This window comes from Puma concolor, chromosome A1, assembly GCF_028749965.1.
Source record: "Puma concolor isolate L17-30 chromosome A1, mPumCon1.1.hap2, whole genome shotgun sequence".
Taxonomy (NCBI): Eukaryota; Metazoa; Chordata; class Mammalia; order Carnivora; family Felidae; genus Puma; species Puma concolor.
Window position 1 is genome coordinate 206,753,365 of NC_141667.1, and position 13,494 is coordinate 206,766,858.

The 13,494-nt window shown below is 39.3% G+C and overlaps 1 long non-coding RNA gene across 6 annotated transcripts in view; it reads left to right on the top strand.

Moving 5' to 3' along the window:
* LOC147584729 (uncharacterized) overlaps positions 1–12,646 on the top strand; it is a 159,271-nt gene extending 146,625 nt beyond the window's left edge. For 4 of the 6 annotated variants that reach the window (XR_015252723.1, XR_015252720.1, XR_015252724.1 and 1 more), the window contains 3 exons: positions 8,196–10,509; positions 10,626–10,690; positions 11,216–12,646. This is a non-coding gene — a long non-coding RNA (uncharacterized LOC147584729). The remainder of the gene's footprint in view (positions 1–8,195; positions 10,510–10,625; positions 10,691–11,215) is intronic. The other 2 variants (XR_015252721.1, XR_015252722.1) reach the window with 2 other exon arrangements.
* The last annotated feature ends 848 nt before the right edge of the window (positions 12,647–13,494 follow it).

The window sequence follows — 13,494 nt, forward strand, 5'->3', positions numbered from 1 at the left end:
ACCTAATGATAAATTTTAGTAGCTAATGGCTGTTAATATGACAGGTTTAAAAATGACTCTTACTGTTCATCAATTTTTCTTTGCTTATGGGAGTTTTGGAACTGCTAGTTTCTATTTTTGATATATTCTTTTTCATAATATTGTCGAAACAGTTGTACCCATTTATCTTTAGGTTTATACATAAACACATGTCTTAGAAAAAGCATTTTTGTCAGTAAATTAATTTTAAAAGGTTTGATCTAATTTATTCATTTTATATCACTTTTAATTAACTGGGTCCAAGATTGTTCCTTGAATTCAAAGACTAGAAAGTATGAATGCTGTGATAGATTGTAGTATTGTTTCCATTTCTTCACTTTCTTCATATTATAGGTATACACATACATGCTTTTTACTATGTATTATTATAGTACCTCACATAGTCTATTAGGTAGAATTCCTTGTCCACTTAATTTTGGACCTGGCCATGTGACTTGCTTTGGCCAATGAAATGTAGAAGTAAGCTGAAACTTTAAATGTGTTTCCATTTGTTGCCATTTGGTTTAGTCTCTTGTGCTTTGCTGCCTGCCCCAGGTACTTCTTGCCTCAAAATAATGAGAAAAAAAACAAAACAAAAAAAAGAACAGACCTGAACTTTACCTGCAGTTGGAGTCCAGTCAAACACAGAACAATTTAAGTGAGACCAGCCAAGGTCACCCAAACTCAGTTGGCACATAGGGCCATAAATGAAAAGACACAAATGCTTATGGCTGTAAGCCAGAGAATTTAGAGGTTTTTTTTTTGTTTGTTTGTTTGTTTTTGTTTTTTTTTTTTTCTGCAGTATTAGTGCTGCAATGGGTGATGAGTCTGATCATTTAAAAAATTAGATATCTGGGGCACCTGGATGGCTCAGTCGGTTAAGCATCTGACTCTTGATTTCAGCTCAGGTCATGATCTCCCGGTATCCTGGTCATGGGTGCGAGCCCCACATTGGACTCTGCACTGGCGGTGTGGAACCTGCTTGGGATTCTCTCTCTCCCTCTCTCTCTGGCCCTCCCCTGCTTGTGCTCATTCTCCCTCTCTCTTTCTCTCTCAAAATAAATAAATAAACTTTAAAAAAAATTTTAAAAAGCTAGATATCTTTACTTACATTCTAGTTCCCCCCACACACAGTTGAAACACTAAGATCTTCATTCATTAAATTGACTCTTGTATGAGATTCCAGTTGTGGTTCTGTGAGTTACTAGCTCTATGCCACTGAAAAAATTGTCTTGATCTCAGTGAGCCTAAGTTTTTTGTTTTGCAAAAGTTGGATAGTAATATCTTCTCTAAAAAAAAATAATAATAATATCTTCTCTATAAGACTAAAGATATATGTGAAATAATTTAACACAGATATAGATATTAAATAGGCATTTAACAAAACTGTCATTTAATGTTCACATTGGACTTATTCTTAACTGAGCATAATTTTTGAATGTACTACTCACCACTTTATAAGTTCTTACCTGGGATTTTTGAAAATTAATGCAAATCTCATCATCCATATAACAATTTTAGGTTGAATAAACGCAGACTTCTGAAATAAATTTCACTAAATAAAAAGGCAGGCTTATTAGATCCTACGATTTTTATCATACCATCAGTAAATATTTATAAAATATTTGTAAGGCCTTTGTCAAGGTAGCAGCTCAGACAAGGAAATGCCAAGATACTTATTTTTGTGAATGACACTTCAGTCAAGATGAGACCACATGACATTTCAGATCAACCCACAGCCTATGGAAAACAAAGCCTCGGGAGAGTCACAGTAGAGAGAAAAAAAAAATGAGTCATGGATTCATTAAATGGAAGTTAAGTCTGAACCAAGATAACAAAATTATGCACAGATAAGAACCAGTGACTACAAATAAACCATGCGTATGTGAGGTGGTTAGATACATGTTTCTGCCTAGAACGCCACCTATTTTCTGTGCTGTTGAGAAAAAGAGATTAAACTGAGTAAATATTAATCAGTAATGTCCAGAGTGACTGCTACACTTGATTTCAAAGGTGATAAGTCGCGTCCTGCATGTGTACCAGGTGACTCTTAAGCATCAGGCACTATTCCTATAAGGCTTGGTAAATTGGCGAATAAGACAGGATGGCTCTGCCGCCATGGAGTCCACAGTCTGGCATAAAGTTTGTGTTAAAAAATTTTTTTGGGGGGGCACCTGGGTGGCTCAGTCGGTTAAGCGTCCGACTTTGGCTCAGGTCACGATCTCACGGTCCGTAAGTTCGAGCCCCGCGTCAGGCTCTGGGCTGATGGCTCAGAGCCTGGAGCCTGCTTCCGATTCTGTGTCTCCCTCTCTCTCTGCCCCTCCCCTGTTCATGCTCTGTCTCTCTCTGTCTCAAAAATAAATAAACGTTAAAAAAAAAATAAAAAATAATAAAATAAAAAAAAATTTTTTTTTCAGCGTATTTCTTGAATCTACATAGCTCTTTCTCGCCTCTGATCAGAACCCTTGCACATGTTTGTGGCTGCTCTTACCTCTACCTGGAAGGCTCTTCTTTTGGCAGTCAACTAGATGCAGTTACAAACTGCAATTGTTATAAAGCAATGGAAATGAGTATAGAAATAGAGCGGTAACATGTATGCAGAAACTGGAAGGATGACAAGGAACGAGGCATCTGAGAAGGGATGGAGCAGGACATCTCAGAGAAAAGGGAGCCTTGCCTCCCCTGGAAGTGAAAGGAAACCACTGTGGCTGGTGCATGAAGGGTAAAAGTGAGAGCCAGAGCCAGGTCATGCTGGCTTGTGGGTAAGTGCATGTTCCTGAAAAGGGTAAGGATGTTATTGGAGGAGAAGTGAGAAGCTAAGGACGTTGTTTGAAAGGAAAGGAAAGGGGTACGCATCATTCGTTTCCACTTTAAAATCTTACTTTGTTTAAGTGGAGAATAGATTGGGTTTGGGGAAGAGAGAAAATGGGAGAAATCCAGATGACTGGTTAGTGGTGACCAGAAGTAGGTTGATGGTTACAGAAATAGAGGTGGGGATATTTGAGAGATATTTTGGACATAGAGACCCAGCACTTGATGATGGATTGGATGTTAGCAGTGACTTAGGGGGAAAACTTAAAGATGACTTCTAGGTTTCTACAAAGTTGAATAACAGTAGTCAAAGGAGATCACTTTGCAGGCCAGGCTGCTGGCTACAGACATGCTTAGATGACTGATCAGGAATAACATTGATTTAAAGAAGGGCTTTGATCATAAAAACTGAAGTACAGACAGAGCACAGTGGCAGGCGGGACTCAGAGAAGAGAGAGGCACAGACAGGCATAAGTCTAGACAGGTCATGTTCACAGGCTATTCTTAGTCTGGAGACCTGGTCCCACCACCATGTTTCAATACAACACTAGGCACCCAGCAAGGGTGGGAAGCAGCATCAAGGGAGCGAAAGACGTTGCAGAATCAAGCATGGATGAGAACAATTACTGGTTGCATGATCTTGTGTGAATTACTTGAATTACTTAACCTTTTAGAGCCTCCAATTCCTTATTTATAAAATAGGATGAAAATATTTACCTTGTATATTTGTTATGGAGATTAATTGGAGCAATGTTTACAAAATACCTTGCATATAGTAGATGCTTAAAAACGTAGTTCTCTTGGCCTCCCCACTGTGTAAATTAATTCATATCATTGAGAGAGCTCTCACTCATTCAGCTACGTGACTAATCAAATCCTGACACTAAAGGGCTTGGTTCTCGTCCAGCTTCCTTCAAGCTGTGGAGTGCGGAGTGGGGAGATAGGAAAAAGAAAGGAGGGAACTAAATATTATGGTATATTCTAAATCATATAGTGGAGTCTAAATCCCATTTCATTATATACCACATTACATGGTGTTAAATTCTTTAATTTTTATATCTTTGTAGCAACTTTGTGAGAACAGTATTCTTTGGTTTCTTTTGTAAATAAGGACTCTTGGGCAGAATTTGGGAGATCTGAGCGAGGTTACAGAGCTCCTGCCACAAGAGCCAGGATTGGAACGTGCTGAGTCTGAAAGCTTGCACATTTCTCACTCTACATTGTGCAGCCTCTGCAAAGATCGGCCTTAACACAAGTGAAGTTCCCAAAGGAGGAGACTTGTCATCTACACAATAGCTTTTTTTTTTTTCCTTTTCCTGGGGTGGATAAGAGGGCTCTATTTGTGGGGAATAGTTTGGGAGGATTTACATCCTCTTTGAATTTGGAAGGGCTGAATCATTCATTCATGGAATTTAGTCATCCTTCTTTATTTTAGACAGGAGAGACTTCTGGGCCCCTGAAAAGTTGTTTGACACCTTAAGATCATTCAGCTGGTGACATTTTGGCATTTTAGCTATTTCAGTTCAATAGTCCTTCAGTGTTTCTCTGATGCCTCAGGCATTTCCTCCTTTGGCTTTTTTTTTTTTTTTTAATTGAATCCATGATTCAATCCTACTAGCAGCAATAGTGATTTTTTTCTCAGTAATATGACCAGTAAGAGACACACACACATGCACGCATATCTCCCCTTGGATAGCTAATTGTCATCTCGATTTTGATATGATCAAAATAGAACTCTTAATTTCCCTGCCTCAAATCTGCCCACCTTCCCCTACGGTCTTCCCTTCTTAATAAATGGCAACTCTGGGGCGCCTGGGTGGCGCAGTCGGTTAAGCGTCCGACTTCAGCCAGGTCACGATCTCGCGGTCCGTGAGTTCGAGCCCCGCGTCGGGCTCTGGGCTGATGGCTCAGAGCCTGGAGCCTGTTTCCGATTCTGTGTCTCCCTCTCTCTCTGCCCCTCCCCTGTTCATGCTCTGTCTCTCTCTGTCCCAAAAATAAATAAACGTTGAAAAAAAAAATTAAAAAAAAAAATAAATGGCAACTCTAGGACATGAACCTCAGCTATCTTCAACTTCTGCCTCTCTATGGAAATTGACACCCAGAGGTCTGTCAGTCCTGTCTTTGAACTGTTGCAAAGTGGAGGCACTGAAATCTCTCAGAAACATCTTTTGCCTGGGCTACTCTGATAACCTCCTGAATACTTCTCTCTCTCCTTCCTCCGGATTTCTTTGTTCCCATTCTTTTCAGAGGAGCCAGACCCGTCCATTCACAAGGGAAGAGGCAAAGTCTGGATGGTGGTTGCCCACACCCTGCTTGATCCAAACTCTGATGACATCATCGCTGAGTTTTCTCTCACACCCTCTTTGCTCTAGCACACCAACCACTTTAATACCTCCAACATGCTAACAAACTGCCACCTCAGGGCTTTTCTACTTGCTAATCTTTCTGCGTAGAATTCTCTTCTCCAAGATAGACAAATAGCTTCTTTCTACACCTTGACATTTCTGCTAAAATAATCACCTTGTCACAAAGTCTTTCTTGACCACTCACTATAAAATGGCAACCCTATCCCTGTACTTCAGCTCTCTTTCCTCCATAGCACTGATCACAGCTTAATACTGTATAAGTTTGTTTATTGTTTTGCTCACAACACCCTCCGTCTTGCTTTGCATGTATGGTCCATGAGGACAGAGTTTTTTCTCAGATTTGCTTACCGTTGGAATCATGTTTGGCTTGAGCCAGGAATTCAGTTCATATTGGTTGAATGAATAAATTGATGTTAATATTTATGACAGAAATTGTCATTCTTGTAGATTGAGTCAAAGTTCTTAAGTATATTCATTTTAACTATTTTTTTTCTTTGATTGCTCTTCCACCCCTGACCCCTGGCTTTATTACAAGTAACTGTGGCTTTGGTAAGAAATACTCTCAATTTTGGGGAATAGCAATTTCAACAGTAAAACATTAGTATTGAATGGATAATATGAACAAGTCATTTCTGGAAAAATATTGTGAAATAAAATACATCTCCTTAGAGCACATTTCCTTGGTGTAGAATATTTCCTTATTCCCATGCAACACTAGATTCTGCTGCATGTATTTGCTTTAGAATTTCATGTTTATTATATTTGGGAAGCCAGAACTGAATAAAAATGAAAACCTTTTCTAATGCTATCAACAGATAGGTTATCAAGAATTTTTAATCTATTTTTAGTAAGTTTAATGTGTAGTAGAACCGTTCTCTTTTTTTCTTCCTGATTTAATTCCCATTGACCATCATTTGTGCTGCAAAGATGAAGCTCTATACTTTAGCTTGTCTTTCAGACAAACTAAGACTGTTGTATTGAATTCCGAAGCAGGTGCACTTGGAATTAGAAGTCCACTGTCAGTGGAGAGAACCTGTGGTAGCCGTCTCTCACCTCCTCTTCTGTGATGTGCTACAGCTAATCCCAGCCAAACTACTTGAAATGCTTGTTACTGCTGCAATCTCAATGAATTTAGAGTGGTAATCAATTAACAGTAAATAGGTTTCTTTGTCAATTTGGAAGCATCCCAATGAAGGTAAAGAGAAAGTGGAATAAGGTGATAAATAATTTATAGCTGGAGAGAATCCTTAATTCCTTCAGCCCACTCATAGGTTCTAAATTATTTTTTAGGGGTAACATGAGACCAATAACCAGAAACCTGGGACACAAATTAACTCTGTTTAAGAAAGAGATTTTTAAACTGAGGGATGTGCCGGTTTTGCTGCTTACACCTGGATTTTATACAAATGATGCAATTGCAAAAGGGCCACTTGTCTGTGAACCTCCTGAGGTCTCTTTTTTGCCATTTCTCTTGTTATCTTGATTTTCCTCTTGATCTCTCCTCCAGGATTATTTTCAGACTTGCTTGCATCTCATTTTGTACCAGTAAAGTGCATGTGTTAGTGCACACACGCACGATTGCTGTTTTTATCCTCCTCTGGTAACTCTTTTTCTATGTCTCTCAGGGTCTCATCTTGGCTAGGCTTTCCTTTTATTTGTATCTTGACAGCTTGGAGGTGGTTATTAGGACATTTAGAGCTCTGAGGCTTGGATGCCCAGCATGGATGTAATTCCCCATTCGTTACCTGTCTTCCTTCCCCTGCTCTGCCTAGGTATGGGTAATAAAGGCCTGTCTTCCCAGGCTCAATTCCTAGGCCGAAGGCGAATGGGTAGTAATGTTTCAGCAGCTCCTTCCTCCCCAGTGACATCTGGGGATAGTGAATTCACAATGCAGTTTTCCCACCCTCATGATGCACTGATAAAGTCAGGCTGCTGACAAGGAGGTCTGGCTTCTTGGTGTTCTCCTTAATCTTCTGCCCCAGTGCCTAAGTCTAGAGGCTAGCCCTAACTGTTGACTATGGCTCTGGGTCACCCTTTTAGATCCTGGCAGCCCCTTAACAGGGTTTGCATCCCACTTTTGGTTATTTTTGTTTTACATTGTCCTATGTGGACTTCCCTTATCTGGAGCTCTTATATACATCATATTGAGAACTGCCCCCACCTTGAACTTCCTCACTCCACCTTTAGAGTTTGACCTCTATACCAAGTTGAAAAATGAGAACTCCCTGGTCCAACTGAACTTGGTGATTTTGTATTCTAGAAGAGGGACAGCTCTTTCGTTTTTTCTAGATCTACTCATTCTATGCTAGTTTTAGTGATCTGAGAGCTTTGGGGATTTGGGAGTGGGATTAGGTCTCCATGCTAGTGCATGTCCAATAAAAAAATCACCACCACCCCTAGAAACACAAGTAGATTTATGTGAAGCTAAAGAATCTTAAATTTCCAGGTCTTTGTTTGCATGGGCCCCTTCCGATGCCCTGGCAGGGGCTTCAGCAATGTGTTCACAGAGACATATGATTTTGTAAATTTGCAAAAGTAAGATATTTTAACTGCAACCAATGATACCCATTGTGTCATTTCACTCCATCTTCCAATCTGTCGTATTTCTACTCATGTCGCAGTGGGCCAGGACGTATTTTTGATCTGGCTAAGTAGAATGTGAGTGAGATACATTTAGTTGCAGTTTACTGGCACAGATTTATGTGCATAGCAATTACTTCCATGAGTAAGCCATGGCTAGTAGGCAGCCTCGAAGGTGCAAAGCTCAGATATCCCTTCAAGAGAACCTGTTGCCATACTTCCTCCAGCCTCCTCACCTTCAGCATCACACCAAAACCGTGCTTTCCCAGGGCTGCCCTAGCCAATGAGTCTGCACGGTCTGAGTTCTAGAGCCGGCCCATTTCTGCCAATTGCAGAATAAGCTGTCTTTGCCCTGGAGCCTCGACTTTCTCAGAGCTGACCTGCAGCTAGTTCTCCTCCATTCTGTCTTTCTTTCTGCAGGTGTCAGGTCCTCCTCACATTCGAAGGGTTCTATCTTCTGTCCTTTCTCTTTTTTATCTTCTATGGGCATTCTCCCTCAAGAAATCTCTTGTACATCGAATTTCAACCTGGTGTCCACCTCAGAGGACACGAACTGACACCATTAAAGATTTCACAGGTGAGTTTGTGTCAGCTCTTTCTTTAAACTGAAGTTTGGCTAATGGGTCTGATGCTAATGATCTTCACCCACATCATATTGCCTTTTTATATGCCTAGTGCTCCATCAACCAATCTTTGACTCCTTAACCCGAATTTCAGATTGCGGCCATCTAGTTTTAGTCACTTGCCAGCACCTTGCAATATTTTCCACCTCCCCTCCTGACTTCAGAGCGTTTTTGCCAATGTTCTCATCCACTACCACCCTACCTACATACCACACGCTACCCATACAGATTCTCTCATTCCTAGAGCAAACCTTTGCTTATTATCTTTTCTCTGTCTGAAATACCTTTTGCCCCAACTAGACGTAGGCATATTTCTTATTAATTATTTTGCTGATATGACATTGACAACAGAAACATAAAACTTGTAATATACTATACCAATGAGGGCATCTGTGATAAACTAGTAAATAAGCATCATTAATTCAAAAAAGCATGTGAGATTAATCATTGTTCCAGAAAACTTGGAATGTCCTGAAATATTATAGGCTATTTATGAAGGAAACTTGATATTTTCTCAAATTTGACAATTATAAAATTAACTATTACCAAATGAGTCGTGAAGCTTATAGAAACTTTTCCAAAATGCTATTATTATTATTATTATTATTTATTTATTTATTTTTACTGAACCATACTAGAGAAAAGACTTACTTATTATCTATTTTCTATTGAATTTGTTGTCCCCAAATTTCATATGTTGAAGCCCTAACCATCAATATGACTGTATTTGGATATAGGGCCTATGGGAAGGCAAATAAAATAAAAATGAGGTCATAAGAATGGGTTGGTAGGATTTGCACCCTCATGAGAGGAGATATCACAGAGCTTGCTCTCTCTTTCTCTTGTTTCCTATCCTGCCTCTCAGCCAGGTAAGGACACAGTGAGAAGGCAGCTAGCTGAAAGCCAGACAAAGGGCTCTCACCAGAAACCAAGCCCTGTCAGAACCTTGATTTTGGGCTTTATAGCCTCCAGAACTGTGAGAAAATTTCTGTTGTTTAAGCCACTCCATCTAAAGCATTTTGTTAAGGCAGCCCAAGTTGACTAAGGCACTATCTTTCCCTTCTTTCTACAGATCAGTGATTTTCAACTGGGTGTGATATTTTTCCTCACAGGGAATATTTGACAGTGTCTGGAGACATTTTTGATGGTCACAACTGGGGGGATGCTTCTGGCATCTAGTGGGTAGAGGCCAGAGATGCTGCAAAAATACCTATAATTCATAGGGCAGGCTGTCTCCTCTTCCCCCCTCCCCCCAGCGGCTCCCACCAAAGAATTACCTGGTGCAAAATGGCAATAGTGCAAAGATTGCAAAGCCTGATAAACCATGCTATAGAAAATCATATAAAATCATGTCTTATGAAGAGGTGATTAAAAAGGATATAGCCAATTATATGGAAAAAGGTATTATAGGAAGATGTTAAGTGGGTAATAAATATATTTTCTAGGTTTTGTTTGTGATGTTTTCATATTTTTAAAACGTATAATTTATACATTCTTCTTTTCCTGAGTAAAAATTTAGTTCTAAACCTGATTTGGTACTCTTTTTTATAAGACATTCCTCAAAATTTTATAATCTTCAGCTCCCCAAATCCTGAATTCACCCAGTTTAGTATTATGATTAAACACTTATATACAACACTAGTAAATTTTTATTTCATTATGAGTCTGGACCTCAACATTATAATTTTATTTTTTTGAGTATAGTCTGCCCATCTAAAAATGCTTAGTAAAGTTTAAGGTAAAAGAAGATTTTTATAAGTGGAATAAATGCTGTCATTATTGTATATGTAGGCAAGAGATTTGGCCTTTTGCACTAAATCCTCTTTGCCCTTTGCAGAAGATTTTCCTAAGCTGTTAAATAATAGAGCATTCATGCAGTGTATCTTGGGGTCTCTTCTTTAGTGGTGTATGTTCACATGGGAGTCGTCCATAACTCACCCACATCTTTCACCCCAGTCCTGAAAATTAATTAACACATCATGCCAGTTTTGAAATTTCTCACATATTTCTCGTGATCTCATTATTTTATTTAGGGCCTCCTTCATGCTTCCATTGGACAGCTGAACGGTTTCCTTTGTGGATCACCCAATTCTACTTCGTAGTCTACACAGGTACCAAGATGGTCTATGACCAATCTTTCTATCAAGGTCATCTATCCATCTGAGCATTGTCATTGTATGTTTAAAACCATTCAATGATTTTCCATTTGTATTTCTGTTTGTATCAGAACTTGTTCTTCAGAAGAAATCTCCAGCAGAAGCCCAATGAATGACATTGATCCAACTGCATCAGGTAAAGGGCCAGAGCCTCCCCTCCTTAAACCATCTTTTACCCCATATCCTTCTCTGTGGTCCCTGGGGCACCTTCATGGTACACATGTATGACTGGAATGACAGTAATAATTTATCATGCAAACAAGCATACTTCTGAGAGTGAATGGTAAGATGATTGCTAGTTATGCTGGGATAATAGGTGAAAAGTGAGGCTGTCCTGGGCATACTGGAATGTATGAACGCTTCCAGTGTTTATTAAAATATAATTTGCAGATCTCATCTGCAAATCAATCCAATCAACTTGGCTTGCAGATTTCTGGGCCACAGTCTATATCCAGAGAATCATAATCTTGAGCACACGGGAAGTGCACAGGGTGGCTCTAGAAGGACAGTTGCCACTGCTCTATAGCAACCTCAAACTGATTTGCTAACCCTTTCTGGCTGTCCCAACCATGTCCTGTGTTTTCCAAACACCACTGATTGTAGAGATTGTCTTTGTGTACATTGCTTTTTCTTTCTGGACAGCTTTCGTTTTCTATTTCAGAGACTGTCAACCTCTCTGGGACCCATTTCTGTGCCCCTCAGGCAGAGTTGAGTGCATTCCTCTATCGTCCAACAGAACATAATGCATTTTATTGCTGACCTTATCTTAATGGATTATTGTTACACTATTTTATGTATCTTTTTTTTTTTTTCATTAAATCATGAGCTTCTCAAGGGTAGGGGCAATGTCTTACTAATTTCAGAACATATCCCAATAACTTGGCACATAATAATTGCCCAGTAAGTGGTTGATGAATAAATACGTTTAACCTCCAACTATCCAACAATTTATTTTTACTGAGTGATTATATTATTATGTTGTTTAGAAAAGTATTTAAATGAATGTATGGACATTAAAGTTTTAAATCCAATAAATATGTTTGAACGTCTTATCATAAGGCATTTTTGAATCGGAAGGGGTGTAGAAATCCCTTAGATTTCTACATTTTACAGATGAGAAACTGAGGCTCAGAGCAACACATCAAAAATAGAGCAAAGATGCATCTCTAGATCTGAGGTGACAACAAAAGGCTATGTTCCTTATACTTTTTAAATCCCTTCCCTAAGAGGTAATGCCTGGCACAAATACTGGGGTTATGTACTGAATAACATTATTATGTCATAATGTTATTGGTTGGATTCCTTAGGAAGAAGAGTCTGAGATGGAATTTAGCTGGCAGGATGTTTATTAAGGAGCACCTTCTAGATGAACACCTGTGCAATGGAAGGGAAAAAAAGCAGGACTGGGCAGAGAAAGAGGTTGAGCTTCAATACAGTCCTAATGGTGGCCTCTGTTGATCCCCAAAGAGCTCCAGAGCCAGAATAGCCCTTCGTGTGGTCCTTAGCTGAGTTAGGATGGCCAGCACTTCATATCCCTGTGTTGAATGAGGGCCACTCTAGAAAAGGTGTGACCTTGGATGAGGCACTTCTCTGCATTTGCAGTAATTCCTCATAGGCTGAGAGTCAAGGGCTGTCTACTGGTAGCACTCCTAGCATCTGGGCATCAAGCTGTTCCTTGAAGGGAGAATCTAGGCAACAGAGCACAGTGTTTCCACAGTAAGCTTTCCTAAGGACAGATTTTTATATGGATACAGATGAGGATTCAGGTCTGAATCAGGTAAACTCAGTTAACAGAGGAGCTGGGGTTGTCAGTTGGGTCTCAGTTCACAATGCAGTTGTGTGTATAGTGATACATAGTAGCAAATTTATGAGAGACCTCTGAAATTCTGAAATTCTTGCTGTGATCTTTTAGAGACTTTCTTTGTCTGGGGCGCCTGGGTGGCTGGGTCCGTTGGGTGTCCGACTTTGGCTCAGGTCATGATCTCAGGGTCCATGAGTTCGAGCCCCGCGTCGGGCTCTGTGCTGACAGCTCAGAGCCTGGAGCCTGTTTCAGATTCTGTGTCTCCCTCTCTCTCTGACCCTCCCCCATTCATGCTCTGTCGCTCTCTGTCTCAAAAATAAATAAATGTTAAAAAAAATAGAGATTTTCTTTGTTAATATGTTGGAATATATGTAGAATTTTAGTGAATTCCTTTTAGCATGTATTGCTGAAAGTTTTTTCTTTTCAATTATTATTTGATATCTTAACAAACTTCTTAATATAAAATAAGCTTTTCTTATATTAAAAAAATGAATCTTGCAGTCATGGTGAAAATTTTGAAAATATGTTGAAATAGATTTCCTAAGATTTTACTTAAAATTCTTTTAAAAAAAAATTAATGTTTATTTATTTTTGAGACAGAGAGAGACAGAGCATGAGTGGGGGAGGGTCAGAGAGAGAGGGAGACACAGAATCTGAAGCAGGCTCCAGGCTCTGAGCTGTCAGCACAGAGCCCGACATGGGGCTCAATCTCACGGCCCGCGAGATCGTGACCTGAGCTGAAGTTGGACATTTAACTGACAGAGCCACCCAGGCACCCCTTATTTAAAAATTTCAAATGCATATGTATATGTGAAGTTGGCCTGAATTCCTATTTTGCCTATTTTTATATTTAGATATTAAGATTATGCAAAAAATTATAAAATAAGCTGGAAAGCTAATCATGTATTTTTATTCTATACAGAAGGATTTATAAAGTATGATACTTTATTATTTTAATTTGGTACATTTTTGCCAAATGATTCGCTGATTAACTTTTAAATTCTTCCCATGATTTCTGAGTTTTCTGGGTCGATTTCACTAACTGCATTTCCTAGGAAAAAGTGTATAGTATGTTGATATTTTTAGAGTGTTAGCATAGGCTGATATATAGTATTATTTTTAATCACCTCTGTACTGTA